The sequence below is a fragment of the Columba livia genome, chromosome 1, assembly GCF_036013475.1.
Source record: "Columba livia isolate bColLiv1 breed racing homer chromosome 1, bColLiv1.pat.W.v2, whole genome shotgun sequence".
Lineage (NCBI taxonomy): Eukaryota > Metazoa > Chordata > Aves > Columbiformes > Columbidae > Columba > Columba livia.
Genome location: NC_088602.1, coordinates 206,406,852 through 206,431,393, shown reverse-complemented (window position 1 = coordinate 206,431,393; position 24,542 = coordinate 206,406,852). Strand labels below are relative to the sequence as shown.

At 37.1% G+C, this 24,542-nt stretch overlaps 1 long non-coding RNA gene across 2 annotated transcripts in view; it reads left to right on the top strand.

The window, feature by feature from the left end:
- The first annotated feature begins 1,202 nt into the window (after nucleotides 1–1,202).
- LOC135578245 (uncharacterized) overlaps nucleotides 1,203–24,542 on the top strand; it is a 47,635-nt gene continuing 24,295 nt past the window's right edge. For both annotated transcript variants that reach the window (XR_010469662.1, XR_010469663.1), the window contains exon 1: nucleotides 1,203–1,351. This is a non-coding gene — a long non-coding RNA (uncharacterized LOC135578245). The remainder of the gene's footprint in view (nucleotides 1,352–24,542) is intronic.

Below are 24,542 nucleotides of genomic sequence, written 5' to 3'. Positions count from 1 at the left end.
TCAAGTCCTGTTTAGCACACCACTGGAATACAAATGTCTATGTCGACATTTATCAGCTCATGTGAGACCAGATTTCAATCCCTGACACAGTGATTTGGTTTTATTGTGATATTGTGATAATACTGAGAAGCTCTATAGAAATCAGCACCTCACACTGAAGAAACATACAGAGGCTCAGGGAGATAGCAACCTATAAGAAATTGACAATGCAGATGAAGGATGAGAGTGGAAATAGAGGCAGAAAGAGATGAAATGAACACCCAGAAAGGTAGGTCCATAGAAGATATTGAACTGTAATTCAGATCTCTCAGTTGCCACCATGTTCATGCAACACTGCCCAGCTGCAAGCTGAGGCCTCCACTACTAAATGCAAGGATGGGATGAACAGCACAAAATATTAATTATGTTGTGCATGTTGCTTGGATTGCAACATTGACCATGGACCGTGACAACCAAGACTGGACTGATGATCTTGACTTTACTACTCTGCCTGACCATGGTCAAATCTACTGTTGTGTTACAACAGTGTGTTACTGTTGTGTTACTGTTGTGTTAGGACCAGCTTTCACAGCAACTCTGGATGAGGAGCCATATTCCTAAAACTCAGCAGCCATAGCAAGTCATTCAGACAAACCCCAAGATCCCACAGGGTATCAGTTTTGCTAAAAATAAAAGCATAATCTTTAGTTTTCTTACAAGAAACTGTTGAAGATAAGGTGTTTCCTGTGGAAGGCTTTCATGGCAATCCCCAAAGGAGACTGACTGAATGGATCAATTTTCTTTAAAATGAAAATAAACCCCCTCCAAATGTCAATGATCATTTGCTTGACTTCATGTTCCCTAATTATAATTTTACAGTTTCAAATCCTTTGAAGCTCCATTTTTTCCCCCTCTTTGGTGCTAAGATGAGAAACATTTTGACAGACTCTTAGTTTTCTAAGAAAAAGTGGCCTTTCTGGTTTTTTGATTTGTTTTGTTTTGTTTCAAGTTTGGTTATAAAATGATTCATAACTATACCAACACCCACAGACAGTACATCTAAAAATGATTTGAACAAAATATATTGCATTTTGTACCTTTTTTCCATTGTTCTTAAGAACTGCATTAGTTCTCATTAAGTCTTAACAAAGATCAGATTGAGCTGGAACTTGGGTAAGAGAGGTGATAAGTTTGCAGATAATAATGCATCTCATCACTCATGAATTGCACAAATTAATCTTCAGATAGGGGCATGTCATACAAGAATTTACATGCTTGCACTTTAATTGTCAGAAGCTAGTTTCTATTAGGCAGAGGGACTGTGAATGGGTAACAGCATTTCCCATTAGTGGAGGGAAAAGGAAAAATTAAGGTAAGTTTAAAAACATTAAGAAAATGCTTTAATAATATTGTTAAACTTAGACAGTAATGAGGAGAAAGAGCAAGACCTTAAGCGAATTAAGACCAAGTCTGCTTTGTTTAATAAATTCTTTCTCTCTGCTTAGGAAAGATGTATATGGAAAAAAGATAGTGAATGAAATAAGTATTATACAGGAAAAAGCTTGCAAAAAAGGAAAGATCTATTTAAAGGAATACTGTGAAAAGAGCAAAAAGAAATTCTGTGAAAAAAATGATGATTATTTTTTTTTTGGATGAGATTTGAATATTTCATTTTTTTTTTCCGACCAATGCTGGTAATAAGTGGGTTTTTCCTTCCTGTAATAAAATGGACCAGAAGGGCCTTTGCACTGCGTGTGGTTTGATTTGCATAGGGAAAGAACGTGGTTGCCAGATGCGGGCCACAAATCGGTCACAGTTTTTATGCTGTACTTAGTTATTCTAGTGTTTCAGAGCATGAACCGATCACCGTGTGGGTTCAGAGAAAAGTCCATGTCTACACTCTGGCATGTCATGGGAAAATGCAGACCTACCTTCATGAGATACCGACCCTTTGGGTTGTGCTGGAAAGAGGAGCGATCACGGCTCAGCCCGGTGATGATGGGTTTCAAACTCAGTTGTACGCAGCTGTTAAATCAACAGGACATCACTGGGGCTATTAAAGATTCACCACAGGCTCAAATTTCTGAGAATAAAAGGATTTGGGCCACATCCTCACTTGGGATAAACTGGCTTCCAAGAGTAGGTATCAGTGAATAATGCCAGTTTACATCAAGTCAGAGATTATATTATACATACATGCTTTCTTTGTGATTAAGGGCTTGTTCAGTTGCTAGACAAAGCTCTGCGGGTCATTATGCTGATAGTACTTTGTACTATTGTGCTTTTCAGTTATTATCTGAAAGCTTTTTTAAAGTATTTATTACACTTAAAAAAAAATAATAAAATTACAAAGGCAGCAACCCGGAGGCAGCTCAGAATTATTACAACCTGTTTTGCAGGTGAATAAAGGAAAGAGAATGCGTTTTGCCTAAGGTTACTGTGAATCAGAAAAAAATGAGGATTAATATCAAGGTGATATGACTATTAATCTTTGGCTTTAATAACTAAGTTGCAGCAGGTCCCACCTGTGCTCAGGGTTCTTGGTTGTCATTTAGGCAAGCAACTGAATAAAAGCTGAAGCAAAGAATCAATCCTCATTCTCGTTACATTTAGGAGGTTTTCTTATAATGGATCTAAATGTGACATAAAACCCTGATGAATCTCATCAGCACTGGGGCGTATTCTAGATGCTGTGTTCTGACCAGGACTGAAAACTCTGGCATGGATCCATCAAAATAATGGAAAAAATATATAAACATATGAATCTGGTTATTTAAAGAGATGATTATTTGTTTATATACATTCACTGTCGTATTTTTGTTTGCAGCAATGAAGGATTAGGACTTCAGAAATAATTCGTCCCTTTCTCGTAATACTGTCCAGACACTCAGGGGTAGTTCTGTTGTCATGCTTTGTTTAAAAATAATTTATATATTTACAGAGAGTATTGCAGCCTTTTATCTTAGCACATGAAAGCACTGGCTTTTGGGATGATCTCCTATGTTTTTATCTATGATTCCTCTGATTAGTCTTTCCTTACTATCTGTGTAAATATATAACAAACTCTTCATTTTTGTTTTAAATTCCTCTAAAGCAAACCCCATGGTTAATCTGCAATTTTTTGCCCCTCTTTTTGAATGTATTTTCTATAGCTTCTTTTCCTACAGTTGTATGGTTTTCTTTTGTTTTGTTAGTTTTTATTTTTGATAATTTTGCATGTTTTTGTTTTAAGTGAAACACATTGATAACATTCCCGCTCCTAATGCCTAATAGCATTTGATGACCTAATTACAAATGGTACTGCATGCCTCAGACTAATAAGATATTTTGCCTGAGAAATATTTTCACGTTACCCCACAGAAAATATTTTCATCCACAATTTAATAATAACAACTAATTTCTGAAAGTTTTAATAAATTATAAGTCACTAGGAAGAACCAAATGTTTTTTTCTTCAGTTCAATTAAACTGTCAAGGTTTTTGTATGTTTTCCTCTTCTCATGAGAAATTCTAAGTTAGAACAAGTTTTTGAACAATCTGGTCTTGTTTGGAGAAAGGAGAAAATTTTAAAATTGAATAATCTTTATCTGTAAGGACTGGATTACATTTTCATTCACTATTTTAAAATATGTAATTGTAATAGAGGATCTAAGGAGAAGTATATCTATGAACTGTTACTTTCTCTTTTGGTTCCTCTGCTTGTTATCTTGTAAGACTTCAGAGTCTTTAAGAATTGCATATGTATGTATGAAAAAAGGAAGAGACAGAAAAAGTCCTGATCTTCTTGATTAATCTCTAGTTCTAAAGCAGTACTATTTCAAAAAAAAAAAAAAAGGGGGGCAAAATAATCTTTCTTTTACTTTATTTTTATTTTCTTCTGTCTCTCTGCTATACTACTGGGCCCCCAGTATGTAATATTATTTTGTTTTAGGGAATATTTGAAAAGTCATGGGAGTCTCTTCTGGCCATCCACTCTGTGGATACCTACTTCAAAATAATTCTTCTCGTATAGACTGTGAAGATAAATGATTTCTTCTACAACACAGTCCATCTTCTTAAAAGTGAACTCCTAAATGCAGTCAGAAGAACCAAATCCTAAAAGCAGACATTTCCTTTTGTTGGTTTTGAAGAGGGTTTAGGATGAGTTGCTCAGTGCAGTTGTGCACACACAGTCATCCCCCTACAGCACCTTCTTCCTCTCTAGGGTAGAGATAAAGCTTATCAAACAGAAAGCCACTTCCATGCACCACCACACTTCGTGTCAATGGGAGTTTCTTATGTGTAGGCACGTCATAAGTTGTGGAAAGATTTTTCATTATGTCATGACAATTTATTAGGGTGGTGGATGATTTAAACTCTGTTTTTTCCAGTGACTTCAGTGAGATTTAGATCAGATGCCAGACTCCTTGTTGTCCGAGGGTTTTTGCTGAACACAGAAAATCAGTCCCTTTAACACACACAAAATGCATAAGCATTTTATCTGGAAGAGATACTACATGCTTACTAGTAGGATTAATTTGACTCAAAATGAGATTATGAATCTGTGAGTAAACTTCCTCAACATCATAAGATAGAGAGTTAAACTGAATTTCTTACTGTATATGTTTGAGATAATTATGTTTTAGGTCTTGCTTTGCATTTTTGGTTACAGAAACAGCAGAAACACTCATAGCTGAGCAGTGGAGAGCACAACATTCAGCGGTAAATAAAATACACTTTGAACACTTGAGAACTTGCAAGGAATGCAGAGGTGCCATTTCAGGATCATCAGTGTTTTATGTTTGTAGGTTTTTGGTAACTAACCAGAAAAATTGTGTTAATAGTAATTCAAAAACCTGTTGTAACCAACCTAGAAGTGAAATACATTCTGCAAAACAGAATTGTTACCATCCTATCCTTTGTGTATTTGATTTAAACACATCAGTGTTACAAACCATAGGCTGATAAATTGAGCTAAAATATCGGTAAAAGAACAGAACAGAGTTTTTAACCATGCCCAACACAGAAACAAATTGTTAAATTTACTCAATTTTAAAGGCTTTTTCCATAATTTCTGCTAATGCAAAAGACTCTTGAGGCAACAAGACAACTTACCTGCCAGCTTTGGCATTTCTATAACCAAATCAATATTTCAGAAGCCTTGTGCTATAAATCTGATGTTGATTTGAATTTCCTGAGAGTAATAAATGATCCAATTAGAAAACAAACAAAAAGGTGAGAATAATTACACTGTTTATTCTTCCATGATGATAAGGTGAGCTTGACAAGACAGAATGTTCTTCCTAAACTGAGTCTCTCTATGCTTGCAATTGATCTTAGGAGTTAAAGGTTTTGTTTGCATTTTTAACACACCAAGTTAAAATGTATTGCCTTGATAGAGACGTTAAGAAGCAGTTTGTTTACAGTATCTCATACCCTTCATTTTATATTCAGTTGTTGCATAATTTCCAAGACCTTTGAGGATATAGTATCTATGTAGAAGTAAGTCTTATGCTTCAATGATTTACAGTAGCACACCTTTTAAAATCCTTTCTCAACAACTCTTTTCTAAACATTATCATTCACAAATTGGAAATATTGCATTGTTAATTTATTACAGAGATTTTTTTTTTTTTTAATGAATAAACACCACAAAAGTAAGGCTAGTTTTCCAGCTTCCTTTTACATTTGTAGGTGCAACCAAAATCAAAAGCTCTTCTGTTGAAAACCACAGTTTGCAATCCTTTTTTTTTGTTGTTGTTGTTTAATTATCTGAGTTTGATTGTGCATAGTTTGCAAGAACCAAAGGAAAATTTGTGCAGCATTTTCTGTGGATATTGGTGAGTCCAGTTCAAGGCCAGCTATGCTTCAGTAGGTATGGGTAGACACTCTTTATGGTAAATTTAGGACCCAGCCCTCAGAAAGCACTAGACATTGAAGGACTCCTCCCTGTCTCAGTAGTTTCTTACAGATACATTTGTTATGTGGATGATCTTTTGAGTTGTTTCAGAAATAAAAAAAGAAGGAAAATGGCAAAAAAGAAACCACCAAGTAACCCCATCTTAGATCCACCAACTGTCCCACCCTGTTTATGAACTGCATGTGAGTAGCACTTGGTTGAGTCTCCTCAAAATCTAGGCCTAGGGAGCTCTATTGTGGTTTCTATTTTATACATTTCACAAGAACTTATTATAGTCGTGTCTTGACTTTTCCAATGTCATAGGTAATAAGACCTCAAAAGCAAGATCCTAGGGAAAGTATGAGCCACTTCAGAGGTGAAATGAAACACTTTGTGCTTGTGTGTAGTCACAGACTGAGTGAGCAAACCTGCCAGCTGGTCGTTGATAGTTTGATTCAGGGCACTTTGCTTTATCTTGTAATTGGGAGCTGTACGGTGCCATCAGAGTTTAAGCTGAAGCTGGACAGAACTTGAAAGATTCAGTCCTCATTCAACTTAGTAAAGAGTTTGGCTGACAGCAGGGTTTGCAAAGGTGCTAGCAGATTTGATTTTAGGGTCGTGCTAGCTGAAATAACATCGAGACACCACTGAACACTTGAAAAGTCAGCTCAGAAAAGGCATCCGATCTGTATTGCAAAGCATACAGAATATCCTTGCTCACAGTGGTTTCCTATGATATTCTCCAGGAACCAGTTAAACCACACCTAGCCGTTCCCATCTAAGACTCAGCTATTTACTGTAAACCACACTTAAGAATTTCCTTGGTAGGAAATGGAAAGGGACAGAACTACCTCAGAGTGTCAAGTTTTGCTGTTTGCTTGAGGTATCTATTTCAGGACTAGATAGTACCTACTGCCTTCTCTCTATGCATGTCCATTCATCCTAGCTGACAGCTTCCAAATAGATGCCTATTAGGTAACGAGGGCCAAGTCAGATGAAGCCTCACCTCAGGGGACTGTAATCAAGAGCTCAAAAGTTTTGTGCAAAAAAACCTGGTTTTGTCAGAAAACAAAACTGAGGCAATCATATTGATTGATTGATTGTTTCCTGTTTTGAAAACTTATTGATTGATTTAAACAAAGTTCATCAAAAGAGTAGAACTTCGGAAGATATTGAATCCTGAGAAATTCTTTAAAATAAGCAGGTGAGTAATGAGAAAGCTGTGTTTAGTCTGGACTGAGGGAAATGCCCTGGTATGACTTGGTGCCAGGGAGGTCATGGAAGACATAGTTGTTATTGAATGTCCTACCTGTGGGAAACCTGCACTGAAAGTCTTCAGAAACAGATTTCAGTAGTTTCACAGGTCACAGAACTCGATTGATACATTTGACTTCTATGTGTGTAGTAGAAAACAGAAACCTGAACCCATAATACGAATGTGTCAGTTTTAATTCAATAATAATAGCAGCACTAGTATCAATTAAAAACAAAACAGAACAGAAAAAAACCCCCACCAAACTGTAAAAAGATGTTTTAAAAATGCATAATCTGTTGTTTTGGACCAAACTGTGTCTATGTTTCCACTGTGTTGTCTTTAAACTCATTTGTACCCAGTGAGGTGGGAGTTAAAATGAGCTCATGCCAGGATGGAGAATGGTAACGATTTCCACCTCCTTTGCTCTCTGTCTGTGTGGAGCACAGGGCAGAAGTAAATCAACCCCAGTAACTCAATTCCTGAGTGCTGAGGTTGCTCTAAGTGTTTTCAACACTAGGTTTTCTTTCACCACATCTCATTAAAAAGGCCTTGTGTTTATTGTTCTCAGAATTCTACTGTTTTTTTTTCTCCCACTGCATTGCTATGAAAATTGTTTTATTCTTATTCTAATATTGTGGGTTTCAAGAATAGATCTCCTTGCCTAGCATTCCTCTGAAATATGAAAGAGATGCCCTCTGCAGCAAGCTTAACACTGCTATCATCTGCATAATAAAGATAGGCTGTATGTATAGAATATGCATACACACGTATAAATTTCTACTGATATACTGTGTGGGCACAAAGATAAACAGAATAAGAATCACAGTAGCAGAATAGATGAAGAGACCTGTAACTCAGCAACTGACATCAAGAACAGATCTCATCTGTCAAATGACTGAATTGAGAGGCTTTTATGAACATCTCTTCTAGGACAAAGTATTTTATATGTGGAAAATAAATGTATGCAACCTGATAGTGTATGATTGATAGTGTATGATTTCCCTAGGAATTCCATAGAAAAAGTTGTTTTTAATTCTTAATTTTTTTTTTTTTTTTTTTTTTTTTTTTCCCCTTGGCAGTTTTCTCTTACTTCTTCTCCTAGAACAAAATAAAATAATTGGATTCTTAAAAACACACGTACTAAATTTTGGATCTCAATATGGGTAAAGCTGTCTACTCAGTCACAAGTTCAAATACTCTCAGCACTGCTCTAAACATCTCACAAACAATTAAAAATAGTACAGTTGTATTAGAGACATTTTCTTCCAAATCTGTGGGGAATTTTATCAACGATGTTGTTTCCCCAAACACTGGTAGTCAAGAATCTGCTAAAGATAGTGTCTGCTTGTATTCAATTAGAGAACCAAATAATATCGACTGACTCAGTATAAACAAGGCAAAAATCAAGATTCTGGTGGAAAATGCCTGACGGTATATTTTGCAATTGGAAGTATTGCAGTTGGCATAGAGCTCTGATTCAGAAAGACACTCGCTTGTCTCACTTGATTCATGTGATTGTGCCCCAGTTGAACTCGTTGGAACCACAAACATGCTCAGGTTTCATGCGGGCTTAAGAAGTTTACTGAATCAGCAGCAAGGAGAAAATGCCCTTAACCGTGGAATCACATTAATGACTCAATAAAATGTCAAATATTTTTAGCTGAAGATTTTCCTCTGGGAGGAGATATAATTTTCTACACATTGCAATGCATCTGTTCACATTAAAGCTCTTTTCCCCATATGATGACTTTTTCCCACTTGGTAACAATATGTGAATTTTGAGCTCGTTTTATGTACCTTTTATCAACCCCATTGTGGGTTTCTGATCTACTTTTTAGCCACATTAGGCTCCAGTAACCAGTGGCATGTAGATTCTTGTCTGAAAACAAGTCTTTCTGAATGGACATGACTCAGTGTAAACCTCCGTTGACTGGAATGGACAGTGGTGCTTTTCCAAAGCAGAGTTTCAGACATTACCTTGTCCTTCATTAAGGCATTTTTTAGTCCCTAGAACCACAAGCACATCACAGAGAGAACTAAAAAAACAGGATTTCTTTGTGGCAGAGTCAAGTAGAATAAACTTAAAAAAAAAAAAAAAAGAAAAACAGAAAAAGGGGGGTAAAAATGCAAAGCTTAAATAGAAGGGTTGGATTTGCTTATATTCTTTGAAGCTTTTCTTTGTAGGCAAGGAATCAGTGTGCAGAGAGCAGAGAGGGGAAAAGGAACCAAAATTCATTTAAGAAAACACTGAGTTCTGTCTTTGAATTATATAAAAGCAGCTGCATTTGATTTAATTTTTCTTTAACATAATGTGCTGTATAATCACTGGTTTCATCATCCGCTGGGCCTGAGCTTCCTCTTAGCACAAGCTTTGTGAGCTGTGCCACAGAGTTTAGTAGAAGCCGAATCTGACCTATGCTTTGCTTTAAAAATATACCGTTACCTCTGTCTCTGTTCTTGCCTCTTAGAAACTCTTTTGAAATGCTAAACGGTCCTAAAAATCAAAGCTTGCGATACCATCAGACTCCTCCCCTATAAGCTATCAGAAAGAATCAATAATTTACCAAAAAGGTTAAAGTCCACACTCCTAAGACTAATCAGCTGGACAGAAAAGTAAAAGGAGGCAGAAGAAATACTGCAATCTGCTAAGGGGACTGACTACAAGAATTGTTTCAATGACACTTCTTAACGCAGAGCATGCTTTGGGGAAGGAGGAGAGGGGGAGGAGGGGGATGATGAGTTCACATGGAGGGACATGAACTTGTTCTTCAGTTCCTGGCTCTCTTTCAAGGTAAAGCCACTTACCTCAATGCAGGTAAAAAAACATTTTACCAGAGAAAGATTTGCCCCTAAAAAAGCATTGATGAGAATTTGAAACTCAAACACACTGTTGAAAAATGCCAACATCTCTTCACTTATCAAACAGGGCTAGATGATAGGTTAGATTTTTTTTTCACCTTTCCTGAAACACAGCCAGAGAGGACCATGGTACTTCAGAGATTATTTTAGCTATTAGTCATGGACAAGGAAATATTAGTTGAGTCTGCTTCCATGTGGAGTAAATAAGAAAATATATACCGCCTTTACTGAAAGCAAAATCGGAAAAAAAAAAACCAAAACATAGTTGTTTTAGGCTTTAAGCCTGAAAATACAAACAAGTTGAGCACAAGCAAATAAATAATAATTTGTCTCTCCTGCCACCTGGAGAACACAAAGTGTACTCTAAACACTGTTTAATTAAACCTCACTGGACATTGGCTCAGTAAAAGGAAAATTATTTCTTAACTGCTTGTTTTAGAGAGGGGAGCCTTTGGCCTTCAATTACTATAAATTACACAGAGGGCAAGCGTGGACAAGCAAGATTCAATAGCCTTGAGTCAGCTTCATCTTCACAACTCTGGAAAGTAAGGTCTTTTACAGTAGGACTTAACTTTGCAAGCCCTGAAGACATGGTTAAAGATCCCATTGACTTCCCAGGCACTGACACAGACCCCTGGTGCCCATGGGGTTAAGGGTTAGTGCTTAACTTTGTGTTAGAGCTCTTTTGCTGCACCAATACTTTTTATTTTTTTTTGTTTGTTTTTAAATTTCAGAGGGTGGATTTCCCCCCCACCCTACATAGTTCTCGACGTGGTTTCAATGTACTCATCTTCCTGAGATCAGTTTTACCTGATAAAAGTGCAAAGCCATTATGGCCTTATTTGTCAATTTGGTGTGTGGGGGAGAAATGTGCGACTGAATGTTGAGGTTCTGCAGCTCCTCCAGCATGTGGTGATTCATTAGGACATTATGTGGTAGGTTGTTGCACTCTGGCATGCTCTAGGCATCATGTATACCGCCGTTTGAAACACAGCGACATAATAAATCCTTTCGTTAATAACTCTAAATGATGACTTATGCCCTGGAAATTCGTTTTCCTCCTGGCGCAAACAACTATAATCTCTGTGCTGCTGCAGAACGGAGTAGACACCCTAATACCTTTACTGGAGGTGAAGCAATATGTACCTCATTAGCAGGCCACAGATCAAACTATTAGCAACATGGTGGGAAGCAAACTAGGATTTGGTGGGATTTACAAAAGGTCATCTAGAGGCAGCGTGCAAAAAAGCTTTTTGGTTCCAGAAAATGCTTCTAATCAACTGATTTCCCACCCAGTGGGCACGGGGAACACATTTTATCCCATTGAGCAGACTAGTTTGGCGATGGCGATTACGTGGGATTAAAGCTTTACATACCTTGTGAAAGCTGCAGCATTTCCTCCTGGTAAATAAACCTTAGTGTTTTGTGACAGAGAAGGAGGAAGCCCATCAGCTCATCTTTGTTTCCTTTGCTCTTTATCTCTCTGCAGCGTTCATATCAGTAGGGAGAGGAGAACTAGAAACATTGCAGTATCTGCCACAAGCGAACACTCTGTAGTTGCCCTGCAGTAGCTCAGAGGGTCAAATTCTTAGTCGAGATAGGATATAACTAAGGGAGTATTCAACACCTTGGTGAAGTGTGGGATCTTCCACTTGATGTACTGTAGCTGCATCAACCAAATGCATCCTTATATGAGTCTTCGTGTCCATAACATTTCATATAGTCTTTCTTTTTAATACAAATCCATAGCAATGGTTGCAAATGGAGGTCAGCATTTTTATTCTGCTGTATGGAAAGGGAAACTGAGGCAGGACAGCAATTCACCTAAGCCCATCTTGCAAGGCTCAAAGGTGTTATACAAACCCTACTGCTGCAGGACGTTGGTCACACAAGGAGACAACACTTCTAATATCTTCCTTTGCCTATTCTATTACTTTCAAGGAGGTCCACTTGCTGTAAACACGTATTTTACTGAGTTCACCAAGATTAAAGATGGCCTTTTGTCCTATGTGTACACACTTTTCAGCCCTGTAAGCCCCTCATTCTCCCTGGACACTTCAAGAGGTTTGTGTATACTCTTCCAGCCCATCATGCAACCTCTGCAGAGGAACATGGCATTGGTGCTTCTCCTGCAGGACAAGAAGAATAAGGCACAAGATTGCCTGCCTTAATTCAGGTCAGGATCATCCTTACTGGTATAACAAAGTTTAATTATAAAATCTTTTTAAACCACGTGGATTAGCTCCTGGCTATGATCTTTGTCTGGTCTTTGGTTCATTCCTTTGAGCTCATAAAATATCTTTACATGCAGATGTAGCAGACAAAGAGCCAATGAAAGGAAATCTGAAGCTTGGCTGCTGATCATCCAATTTTGTGTTAAAACCCGCACTTGGGAAATTCCTTTTTAATTGGTCCCTCCAAGGCCTGGAATATTTATATGTGTGCATAAGGAGTCAAGACCAGAAAAAGCCAAGCTAAATGGTCCACCTTATTTTAAAAAGATGCCTACAGAAACGTTTAGACAGACTTATTTTACTGATGTCTATATCAAGCAGATGGTTTGCCATTTCAAAGGACATGCAGAACATGAGAGAGGAAGGAAGAGTGGTTCTCTGATAGATTTACCAGCGAGACTGGTGTGATAGTGAGAGACAGCAGTCTCGCATCAGAAAAAATCAGGTTCTCTTCCTATCTAAGCCTGTTACTGAGCCCAGTTCATTTAAATCTTTCTAGGTTTCTGTTTACTCAACTGTAAAACAGAAATAATGGTTTTCTGAAATTCCTTAGAACTATTTTCTCAAAAATGACTAACCCTTTCAATTTGATGGCATCTTTCTGCTGCATAACTTAGGGAACAGGAGGCAGATTGTCCACACGATCTAAATTGAGGCACTTAATTAAAGTTAGGGGTTTACTGAAGAAGCAAGCTACTGTGAGATGGATTATAGAGCACCTAAATGAAGAGGATGCCATCATCCAGAGAGCTTGTGTTGGCCCCTAAGAGATTTCCAGGGGAATGGATAGGACCATACGCAGTGAAAAAGCGACATTTTTTGAGATTGCGACAGCAAGTATTGGAATCAGTAATGCACTGTTATTTGTAAACTCTGTATTTGTGAGGGCTCTTCCTTTCCCACTCCTCTATCTCAGGCTGAGCAATACCAAGGCTGTTATGAGTCACTGTGCTGCCCTCCAAGAGAAGGGACAGTGCAATTATTTCTTTTAACAGCCTACATGTAGGTTTGCTGTCCTTGGCAAAAATGATTGTAGTCATTGCCTCCCCCTGTGGACCCTGTCATTTTGAGCTGAGCATACAGGACATTCTTAGGGTCACTGTTGCTACAACCACATCTCATGCTTCTTCTTCCAGTGCAAGGTCATAACAAGGGCAGGTTGTGAAGGATGCAAACTTAATGGAAGAGGCATTGACTGCATGTGTGTTGTTAAATATGTTCACCTCAGAGTAGTTTCCGTAGCTCTCATTAGATGGTGCAAAGTGCCTGGTTTCGCAGAGCTTGGAGCTGTCTGTGTGTAGAGCAGAGAGGCTGCATTCCCACCACACAGGCACTGTAGTGTTCTGCCATTTCTTGAAGTTTCTGAAACAATGCAAGGGCTGCCCTGAAGCCCACCAAAGTGGTATTTCTATAGTACAGTCTGAAAATTCATGTTCCCCAGCTGGCCAGTGTTCAGAGACTGAGTGCGATGTGTGAGGGAAGGAAGCTCTCTGGAATAGTGCTGAAGTATTGTATAAGGCAAAATGACCTAAATCTGGAACAGTTTCATCCTTGCGGTGTTTCATGTGCTGTCCCTGGAACTGCAGTTGCATTTAATTAATTCTGCAGAGGACTCGATTCGCTCCCAAAGAGAAACCATGTTGAAAATAACTTTCATTAGATACAGACTGAGGACACCAGGACTAGGAGGAAAATGGTGATCTATGTTTCACAATGGTGGATCTATGTTTTGCCTGGCTTCCCGGTCCCACGAATGTCCAACTCTACTGAAGTCCCAGGGACAAGATTTGGTTTCTGGGAGAACAGTTGTTGGCAGAGGAAGAAGAAGACAGAGAGAAAAATAAGCAAACTAAATTCTCCCAAATGTCTTGCTGAAGTTTTTTTCTTTGCCTATCTATGGTCAGAATAATTAATTAATTAATTAATTAAATGGGTGATATAATTTTATCAGTGTGTAAGAATAAGACATGGGGAAGGATTGTCTGTACAACATCTGCCCAGCTCTTCTCTAATAAGATGAAGATAACACAATTTCAGGATGTGTTAATATTTCAGCACAGGCTTCTGTTTTGGAAGCATTCAGACAATGACTTGGTAAAGGGCTTAGCAGAGTAATTTCCCTTTCAGAAAGGGCAATTAAAACTGCAGTACTCTTATCTCCTCACAACTTATATTGTTTTAGAAACACAGGACAAAAAATATTACTGAATGGAATTTCTGAGAGGTTGGTAGAAATCAATATAATGTATCTTTTGTGTTAAATGTCTTAGAATCTATTTTCCTGCAATATAAATACATTTATAATATCCCTAATGCTGATAAAATATCATCTTGATAATCTATTCAGACACCTAAGAGACTTCAGTTTCTGTTCTGACATGCTCTGAATTTCACTTTAAAAATGCATTCTGGTTTAACTGTCATCAATAGCCTAATGCAATCTCAAAGAAACAGGCATAGGCTATTCAAATATGTTTCCAATATAAGTTGGAGATTGCCAGACAAAGAAAAAAATAGCTTCACAGTTAAAGACATAAATGTCAAGAAATAAGAAGAGGAAGAAAAAGTGTGAGAAATTCTGGGTTTTTTTAATTACATTTTTCTGGTTTGGGTCAATTAATCATCAATCATTATAATTTTAATAAAAACAGTCTACAAAGCACAATTAAAAAGCATGACTTAGTTCATCAAGATCTGAGAGGGTCTTTCTTTTCTGTTGAAATTTTAATTATTCACTTTTTCAATATTCATAAGTCACCTCGTTCTTTAAATGTTGAGGTGAGCTACAAAATCATGAGACTTTAAAATAAGAAAGATGGTAAATTTAGGCTGCTTTCTGGTATTTAACAATTTTTTTTTTTTCTTGTATTTGAGTATTTGCAATTAAAAATGATCTCTCTGGAGTCCTAAGGTCTAAAGCCTTACTGTCATGAAAACTGAAATTCTAATAGAACTATATGAAGTCAGTAAGTGAAAGCTTATGAACCATGTCAGGTATTCCAAATCTCAAAAGGGAATTATGAGTTGCAATCTTTGATTATTATTAGAAAATGGAGTTTTAAATTCTCTAATGGATCAATGTTATTAACAGTTATGATATTAATATCTTAATAGTCTGCTCTACCACTGAAATCTCAATTAGTGATTAAACCCACTACAGAACAAATTATAAACATTAATAAAACCATTTAGATTTCTATTTTAAAGCTTAGATGACAAGTTACAAGTTGTCCTACCCAACAAACTAATTTTTTGGGAAAAAAAGAAATGATACTTCACTCTGCTATTCCTGCTCCTGTATTACAGCATTTTCTTTACTGAGGCTTGGGGTGAAGTAAGTCAGTAAGTAGCCTGGTAATTCTTAAATTGTAACTGTAAACTCCCTCTTTGTAGTAAACATTTTTTTTAAACTCTCCTCTTAATTTTGTAGAAGAGTGGAATGTACAATACAAGACTAATGGCCCTGTGTAAACAGAGAAATCTCGACTTTGAAGGACAAGATCGAAAAGGCCGTGTAAGACATAGGTATTTTTCTATTGCAAAAATATTTGAAAGCCTTGCAATACTTTCTCTTTTTGCCTTCTGTTAGCTCTGCAAAGGTCATGCTCATCAGAGACACAGACAGAGAAGCCGTAGCAATTTGCCTTGAAGAAAAGATGCTGTCCCGATAATGGGATCATGTAACTCGATAGTTTCGTCACCATTTGGCTGTTTGTAGGAGTTCCTGTTCACCAAAAGGGACCTTTAAATTTTTGACTATTCTGCACATTTCCTTTCCTGCTAAGCATATTATAATTGGTGGTTGGGTTGTTTGGGTTTTTTGCTTAGACCTACTTATTTTGTTTTTGTTTAACTTCTGACTAGACTTTTCCATGGGAACCAGAAAGTTTCTAGGTTAAGATCAAGATGTTAATTTTCATCATGGTAGCTCACTTATGTTCTGCTTGTTTACCCCAAATATTACCTCCTTTTGGTGACACAATTATGAGCTGGCTGGAGCTCAGTTAGCGTTAATGAGTTGGTATGCCTACCATGTGCACTTTGAATTCACTTTTCCCCTTCTCTGAAAAATTCCCAATGAGATAACCTTCAAGTCACACTGTATCTCTTTCTCCAAGAGTCTGGGAGGGAATGAGGGTAATGAAAATTGGTGAACTTTCTTTAATGTTATGTGAGATCCTGAAGGGCCCTTGGCCTCCATTGAAATCTCAAGGATATTGTGGGAGGCCCCAAAAAGAACCAGTTGAAGCAAGTTTCTTGAAGAAGTTACTTGTCAGGAGCCTTCACCATAGAATGCTTCTCCATTTGGAAATTTGTAGAAGTTTGACAATCAGAGGATTGTGAAAAACACAGGGAATCAGATTACCTGCAAAGCAAAAGCCATACACCTCCCCTGGCAGCATCTGGATGAGACAAAGCACCAAGGTTAGAAACACTCCCCCATCCAAAATGAGCTAAAGAAGTCAATGAAAGCCCAGGCACATAATTTGTATATTTGATTTGTCTCCAACCCAAAAATGCATGATGGTTTTCTTGTGAGAGTGGTACCTAGCTTCAGTTTCTAGGCAGTAAATCTTGTGATCGTTTTCTCTGCTGTACTGAGTAGACCTCTTGAGTATTTTTCCTCTATGTTGTTATACAGAGGAAACACACTGATGTTCTTAAACTGTTGTTTAGGTTTGTAGCAGAGACACTCTGAGAGGATACATGGCCATTCGTCTTTAATGTTTCTGTCCACCAAATAATATGCAGATTTATGGAAAGCATCTGGCATACAAATCCTCAACCTCAGATGACAGCCCACAAAAACTAACGCAATTCAAGTAACAAATATTAGAAGCTAAATGTTTGTTCTACCTACATTTGTATGAGGAGTCTTTTAATTCTACAGATTTCTTTACCTACTTCAACATTGGTAAGTCCCTGAAGAGTGTAGCCAAAGATGATATTTTTTTAAATACGCAGCAATAAAATTTCCCCATAGTAAGCTTAAATCCTGATAATAGTGCACTTTTATTGCATTGCACTGAACTTTTACCAATCAGTCCAATTATGGGCTAATTCATTCTCATCACTTTGGAAAGCTTTTTTTTTTTTTTTTCAAAGCCCTATCTGATTTTTTGTGTGTGAAATGCTTACAAAAGGAAGTTAATAAGAGAGCAGTTCATCTGCATATACAAAGAAAGATCATAATGTAAAAAATTGCCACATTAGAGAAGTCTAGACCTTGACTATCTGTCACATAGTTTTTTATAACGTCTTATCACTGTGCTATCTGATTAAGTAGTGAAATGGTTAAGATAAATGAGACTTAATTAGCGGAACTGATACCTGTCTATTGCAAGTCTTAAATTTGCATTTGGGAGCTCTGATTTTCAGAAGAGGGAAGTGCATGTCCACCGTTTTCCTTCCTTTTGCAATCGATGGGAGTTTTTCCTGCAGTGAAAAAGAACATTCAAGGTTTCACCCAAAGCAAAGTGAAACTTTTGCTGTCTACTTATCCCTTTGACTCGAGCTAAAACAGAGGGAGAAAAGCAAATGCCAGAGCTCTGAGATGGAAGGAGAAGAGGAAGAGCCAAGACTTGACTTTTAATAGGTCAGGTTGCAGAGCTCAGCAGCATGCAGAGATAAACAGGTTGTGTCAGGGAAAGAGTTGGTACAGGTTATTTTCACTCTGGAACAAAAGCATCCAAAATATAGTTTGGGTTTTTTTCAGCTTTGCTTGTGGAGTAAAGTATTTACATTTGAGCTCAGGGATTAGATGGCCAGTTGCCATCGGTCTCAACTATTTCAGTAGGAATGTGCTCTAGTGTAACTTCACCACCAAACACTCTCTGTGCAGAACAAACGATTTACCACAGAGCTCAGAGATGGAGTATTTACATTCATTTAAGTTTGGTATAAACATTTACAGAACATTAGGACAAATACCAGCATTCTCAGCTAAATGTCTGACCACAATTATTTCTGATGAATAAATGGCTTGTAGAATGTCTCTGAGATAAGAGGGTTTTTTCTTCCTTTTTTTCCTCTCAAACCAAAGGACTTTGAAAAAAACAGTGCATTATGCAGCTGAACACACTGTGCAAAGGTTCACGTAGTGTTAAAGAAAACCATAGATGTTTGTGAGATTAGGGAGTGAATATCTAGATTAAACCAGTTTATGTTGTCCTTCATTTGCTGTTCTGTTTTTTCCTTCAAAATCTCTCCTTCAAATCTGACCGTGATAGACAAGACTCGTTCAGTGAAGATTCTTTGTGCTGACCAAGTACTTTTTAAACCAAATATTATGATCTGGGCACTGCAAAGGTACTGGAAATGGTGGCATGAGGGTTGTTGACAACAACATAAAAGACTATTTACTAAATATTTCTTGAAGACACCTGGCTGTGAGAATAAGGAAGCCACTCAAAGATACCTAGAACTACTTTGTCTAAATTGCACATTTTCTCCTTAATTTTAGCACAAGAGGAAAATGTATTCTTCCACACTTTATATTTTTAAGTGTACCACAGGAAAAAAAAATGCAGATGCAAAGTGTGCAGCCCATCTTCTGAGGAGCAATTCATCTTTGTGTTAGAGGCTACATTAACCCCTCCGGACAACATCTTCTAAAGGGCTCAGAAGTGACATTCCATCTTATCTGTGCTACAGGAAAGCTTCATGTAACAGGAAAAGACAATTTTGAGGGAACACTGAGAAATCAGTCTCCAAGAATTAAGAGCGAGGCCTGCGCAGGCACTTCCTAACATTATTTTGTATGAAAAGCAATCAAATTATCATCACTATGAATCCATTAAAAAATAATAAAAAAAAATCAATGTTCACAATGCTGTTTTCAGAATATTTGTCATAGCCAGAGCAGTCCAGTAGGACTTACTTGACACATCAGAAACAGTTTTGATTTCAACTCTGACAGAGTAGGGAGCTGAACCTGATTTTCAGGCATGTTGACTGAACATATAATTATGAGTCTATTGACTATTCTGGGATGTGTATTTCTTGGTTTGGGGGACTATTTTGTCTGATTAGGTAAAAAACCCTAATGACACTAATTTAAAGCATCTAATGAAAACAACTTGTTAATAGCTCAACATTTCTGAGCAAAACTGTATTCTCTTTTCCTGCACACCCCCTGCCCCTTCCTCTGTGGCTGTTCTTTATCCAAATATACTTTTCCCTTTGAAAATAATGTCTAAAAGGCAGACAACTAAAATCTCTTGGCACTCCTGACCATCAAAACACAATTCTTTACTCCCTTCCCCAATCACTCTCATTGACAAGTGTTAATTGTTGACGTGGTTCAGATCCCAGATCCCATGAATGGTAAATCCTTTCGTTCAGTAGGGGGCAGAAGTCTGTGAGACTCCTGTTGATGTTTGGAAGCATCAGACTGGGAGTGACCAGGGCCTGGGAGCATCAGGGCCTTCATGGTAGAAGATGACACATCCAGGTAGAAGGAAACCCCATCCTATGGCGTTTAAAGTCATAAACATAGACCCAGATGTAAAGCAAGTTTTTGTTCTGGATTTTTTTTTTTTTTTTAAACAATAGCATGGGCAATTAACCTTAGGTTTGAATTCATCATTTCTACACTTGTCATTGACATGATTTTGGATAGGAACATTTTATTTCATTAAAAGAGAACAAAAATGTCACTAACACCGTGCATCACCTCATGAGCTATTGAGGTCAAAGTACTTCACAGGATTTAGAAGCAGAAAGAAACAGAAGGAAAATGAGCTCTGAGCATTTAGGTGAAGCTCAGATGAAAATCAAGATCACTTTGCTCCCGCTTACTTCACAGCACAATGAACATAGACTGAGTTTAAAAACACGAATGCTTCACAGAAGTAGCATTTTACGCTCCTTATATGCAAAGGTGCAAAAGACTGCATGACAGCCAGAAGAGTGATGAATCCTGTCTGAAAAGTTGCATGCGCATTCAGTGAGGGGGTGTGGGAGGGAATTTTAATGAGTTCAGGATTTCTGTCTGCAGTAGCTTTAATCATCAGGTCTCCCCCAAAACTGAAGAATATTCATGCTTACAATAATTAATACTGAACAGGAGATTTATATCAATCTGACAGATAGGAGATGAAATTAACTGTACTTTCATGTACAATTTTAAGTAGGTCAGATAAGAACATCTATTGTAACCAACTTTTATTTTATAGATAGATATACTCTGACATGTACAGACTCACACGTACACATTATGTATGTCTATAAAAATCTCACACACACAGCAGAATCTCCTTAACCTCACATTTGCAAGCCACCCATTTCTTTCCCTGAAGCTCACCGCTCTTCCTCTCATTGATTCACAGGCTCTAAGGTCAGAGGGGATTGTGATATATCCAGATGTTCTGCAAATACAGGACTTAGAACACCACACAGTAATTCCTACATAGCATCCTGTCAGTTGAGGTTGGTCTTGAGCCTATTGAAAATTGTTAAAGAAAATCACCTCCTATGCTACATTGAGTTTTCTCTATATTTTATTCTTTTTACTCCCTACTTTACAGAGTTAGGCTGGGTCAGCATCGGTTATGTAAAAATGCTTCATCTTTTCATAGCATTTCCCACTAGGTAGTGAGATTTATAGTAAGAATACAACTGTCACAGGAAAAAAAAAACAAAACAAAACCAAAAACAAACCAACACAAAAGCCAAAACCAAAACAAACAAAACCCGAACAAACAAAAAGGTATCAGAATATTGATGTGATGGGGTTTCAGTTAACTTAGCTCTCTGAAGGTTTTTGTTAGTTGTTCATAGCACTTGGTGTTTCAGAATTGAATTCCTTCGACAGAGACTGGAAATGCAAAGAAAAGATGTCTCCATCCTGTAGTGTAATCTGCATGCACATTTTTAACACCAACCTAAAGGAATGAACAGTATTTTGTTTCTAAGTATGCAGGCTCCTTTTCAGTGATGCTGTTTTATCTGTCTTCTAAAATGGAAAATTAAACCTGTTTTTAATATTTATTTAAGACCTTAGCTATTGGCTATGTTAATATATTGCTGCTTTAATAAAATAATTTATTTGTGTGTGAATCGTCTAGGGAAAACATTAAGACCTGAAACCAAACTCTGAAATATTGTTTGCTAATAGTTTAGGTTAAATGTCTGTTTTCTTCCTGTTGAAAAAGTGGAAAGAAGGGGAACTGGAGAGGGAAAAAACAGAGAAAATCTGAATAGACAAAATTTTTGAAAAATTATTGCAAAAATTAACTTAGTTGATAAAAAAAAGCTGGCAGTGTTTTTTTTATGGAAAATGTATAAATCTTCTTTAGGAATACTAAAGCAATCTACCAGGTGCATGACTATAGTTATACAAACATGAAAGCTACATGACATAGTCACACAGTCACTAATCAACACTGTGTACTTAACTAATCATGCACGTAGTCATAATCATGTCATTAATGACTTGCTGAACTGGGGACTAGTCCAAAGCCCCTATAACTCCATGACAAGCCTTTGTCTGGGATTTCAGTTAGTTATCTAAGTGATTTCCTAGTTTTCCTGCCTAGTCAACAGAAAGAAATAATGGGATCAGAGACATTTATATCCCACCAGCAACTCAAGTGTCCTCCTGACCCCACAACTCCCATGCTGGAGCTTCAAGAAGTTCTGCACTGCTCTTGTGTTAGATATTCCCAACTCTGGGGCTGGAACCATTTTTGGGCTGATTGTCTTCTGTTTGAAGAGTGTGCAGATATCCCTGTGAGCTTGCAGGAGAGAAAAAAACGTGCCACCAGTGTTCAGTAGGTGTGGAAATTAGGTATAGAAGGCTCATATTGGTTATTTAGTTGGGCTGCTGCTCCTAAAGGTTCCCTGTTTAAGTGTCTGAAGCTAGGTGGAATGAAGACCTACACTACTGAGCATGGGAGAGGACCAAGTATCCAAACTTTCAGCCAAAGCAGTGAAGGTAGCAACTGGGAGCCAAGCACCTGAAGGATTGTGAGTTTATAATAATTACATGCTGTAATTCCCCTTGCATGTGAACAAAAAATGTATCACAAAAACAAGGGGAGAGAGAATCAGGACAAGCAGGTTTCTTTTAATATTTTTTTTTTTTTTCTTGTTAAGAAACTTTATTAAAAAAAAAGTCCCCTTTGGTAACTGTAACCTTAACTTATCGCGTGAGAATCAACAAATGAAACCCAATGAGAAAAAAAGTGAAATTGTCTAGACTGAATGCAGCGCAGGCAACATGGTGAAAAGTAAATTGGGAAGTTTAGTATTCTTTCATTTTTAATAACCTGAGGTGTTATCAATGATGTCTGTAATTAATTTTTCTAAGATGTTCATTTTAGATCTATGGTATTCTTATGAAACAGACAAGGTCATTTATCATGTTTAAAACAGTAAAGTCCAAATGCTATGGTGCAATCATACCAACTACATTGGTGAGGATGCAATCCCATTATCTTATTTCTTTTTTTTTTTTTTTTGTTTTGGTGACATTGTCAGCCAAATATATATAAAGAAAAAAACATTGAATTGGTGCTTTTCTCTTCATCTCTTCTCCTTCTCTGTAGTTATGCATCTGAAGTGTGGAAAATTAGTGTTTGAGAAGCTAGGAACAAGTATTCCTGAAACTGTTTCACTTCTGATTCTCATGGAAGTTATTTTCTGTAGAGGTGCTAAAAATATTAGCCCTCAGAATAGCATGAGCTGACTGCCACAAACACTGTAATTTAAGGACTTGTGTGCTCTTGGGTCACATTTAATAGCTTCATGTGGGCCTTTTAGTTTTTTCCCATGAAATACTTATTCTTGAGATGCAGGCTTTGATTCAGTTGACAGAAAAATAACAAATTCAATAGTGCGTATATATGGGCTTTCAGTTATAAACACAAGGACAAATTCTCAGCAGAGAGCACAGGCCTCTCCTTCCAAAATAGAACAACAATGCCCATGGTAGAATCAATGTCTGGTGGATTGGACTCTTACCTGCCTTTGCAGCTAAATGGAGCTACATCTCTTGGTGGAGGAATTGATCCTGTCAGTCCCTGCAGGCAAATATTAATAACTGCTTTTGGAATCAATGTCAAATCAATGACAGTCTTCACTATGAAACCATAACATTTACAACATGCTCTGTATTTGGCCCAGACTGCTGGTATTTAGTGTATGGACTTCACATCTCACCTTTGTGATTGCAGTATAAATGAAGCAACTACCATTTTGCTATGTAGCTGCTGGAAATAAAGTGCTGCAAGATCACTGCTGGAGCAAACTCAAATACCATACACACCTTTCTGCCCCCCTTTTTTTTCTTTTTAATTCCCTCTTCTTTTCTTCCTGCTTCCTTTCTCAAATAAATTCTCAGTGAATAATTGTAGAATCATCTAAACATCATAAAGACTTAAAACATTTCCTTAATCATGCTTAGCATTACAACAAGGCAAAAAAATACCCAAGATGACCTAAGACATATTTATTTACAGTTTTGTCTAGAAGGCTTAGTTTTACAAGGGATCCACCCTTCATATTTCCTTTGTTGTTGCTTATTATTATCATATTAGAAAGCAAAACCTGCTGTATACAACACATGAGAATACATTAAGAGAAACTTCGAACAAGTTAAACCATCACTACTCATTTGAAGGGAGGGGAAGAAGTGAAAAAAAAATAAAGTTTAATTTTGTTTCTTTGCTACTCATGTAGGAGAAAAAGTGCCTTGGTCTTATGAGATGGTTCTACCTGTTGTTTTGAACATGATACGCCTGGGAGACAGTATGGAGCTAGCTATTTGCTTGTACATTAAGAATGATTTTTTTTATATAGGAAATCTGAAGACCTTATTTATTTTTTTTTGTAACTTTAATGTTTTTGATATCTAAAGTTTGCAAAAAAGCCATATAATTGGTACAGAACTTTTTCTACTTGCATCAAGCCCCCTAATCTTTGAACATTAGAATAATTTTGCATCTAGCCTGGGGTAAATTAGTTTCTTCAGGGTTTTTTTTCAACTTTCCAGCATTATTTATTTTCAATTTGAAATTCTTTTAATATCAAAGTGGGTGTAATTAATTCTCTGTTTCTGATGATCTGAAAATTAAAATGAAAAATTACAAATAATATATCAAAGAACTTTCATAAAATATACCTGACCAAAATAGTTCAGGTTTACTGAGCCTACATATCAATTTTTGCTGGGATTTTTTCCCCCTATATATAAAAGTCATGCTTTAGTGCCATCTAGTGCACTAAGAAATCATAAAATAAACTTTCCTGAATGTTTATGTTCCTGCCTTGCAACAAACACTTTAAAACTCTAAATTAGAGCCATGGTTATCACGTTAAGTAAACAGTGAAATGAG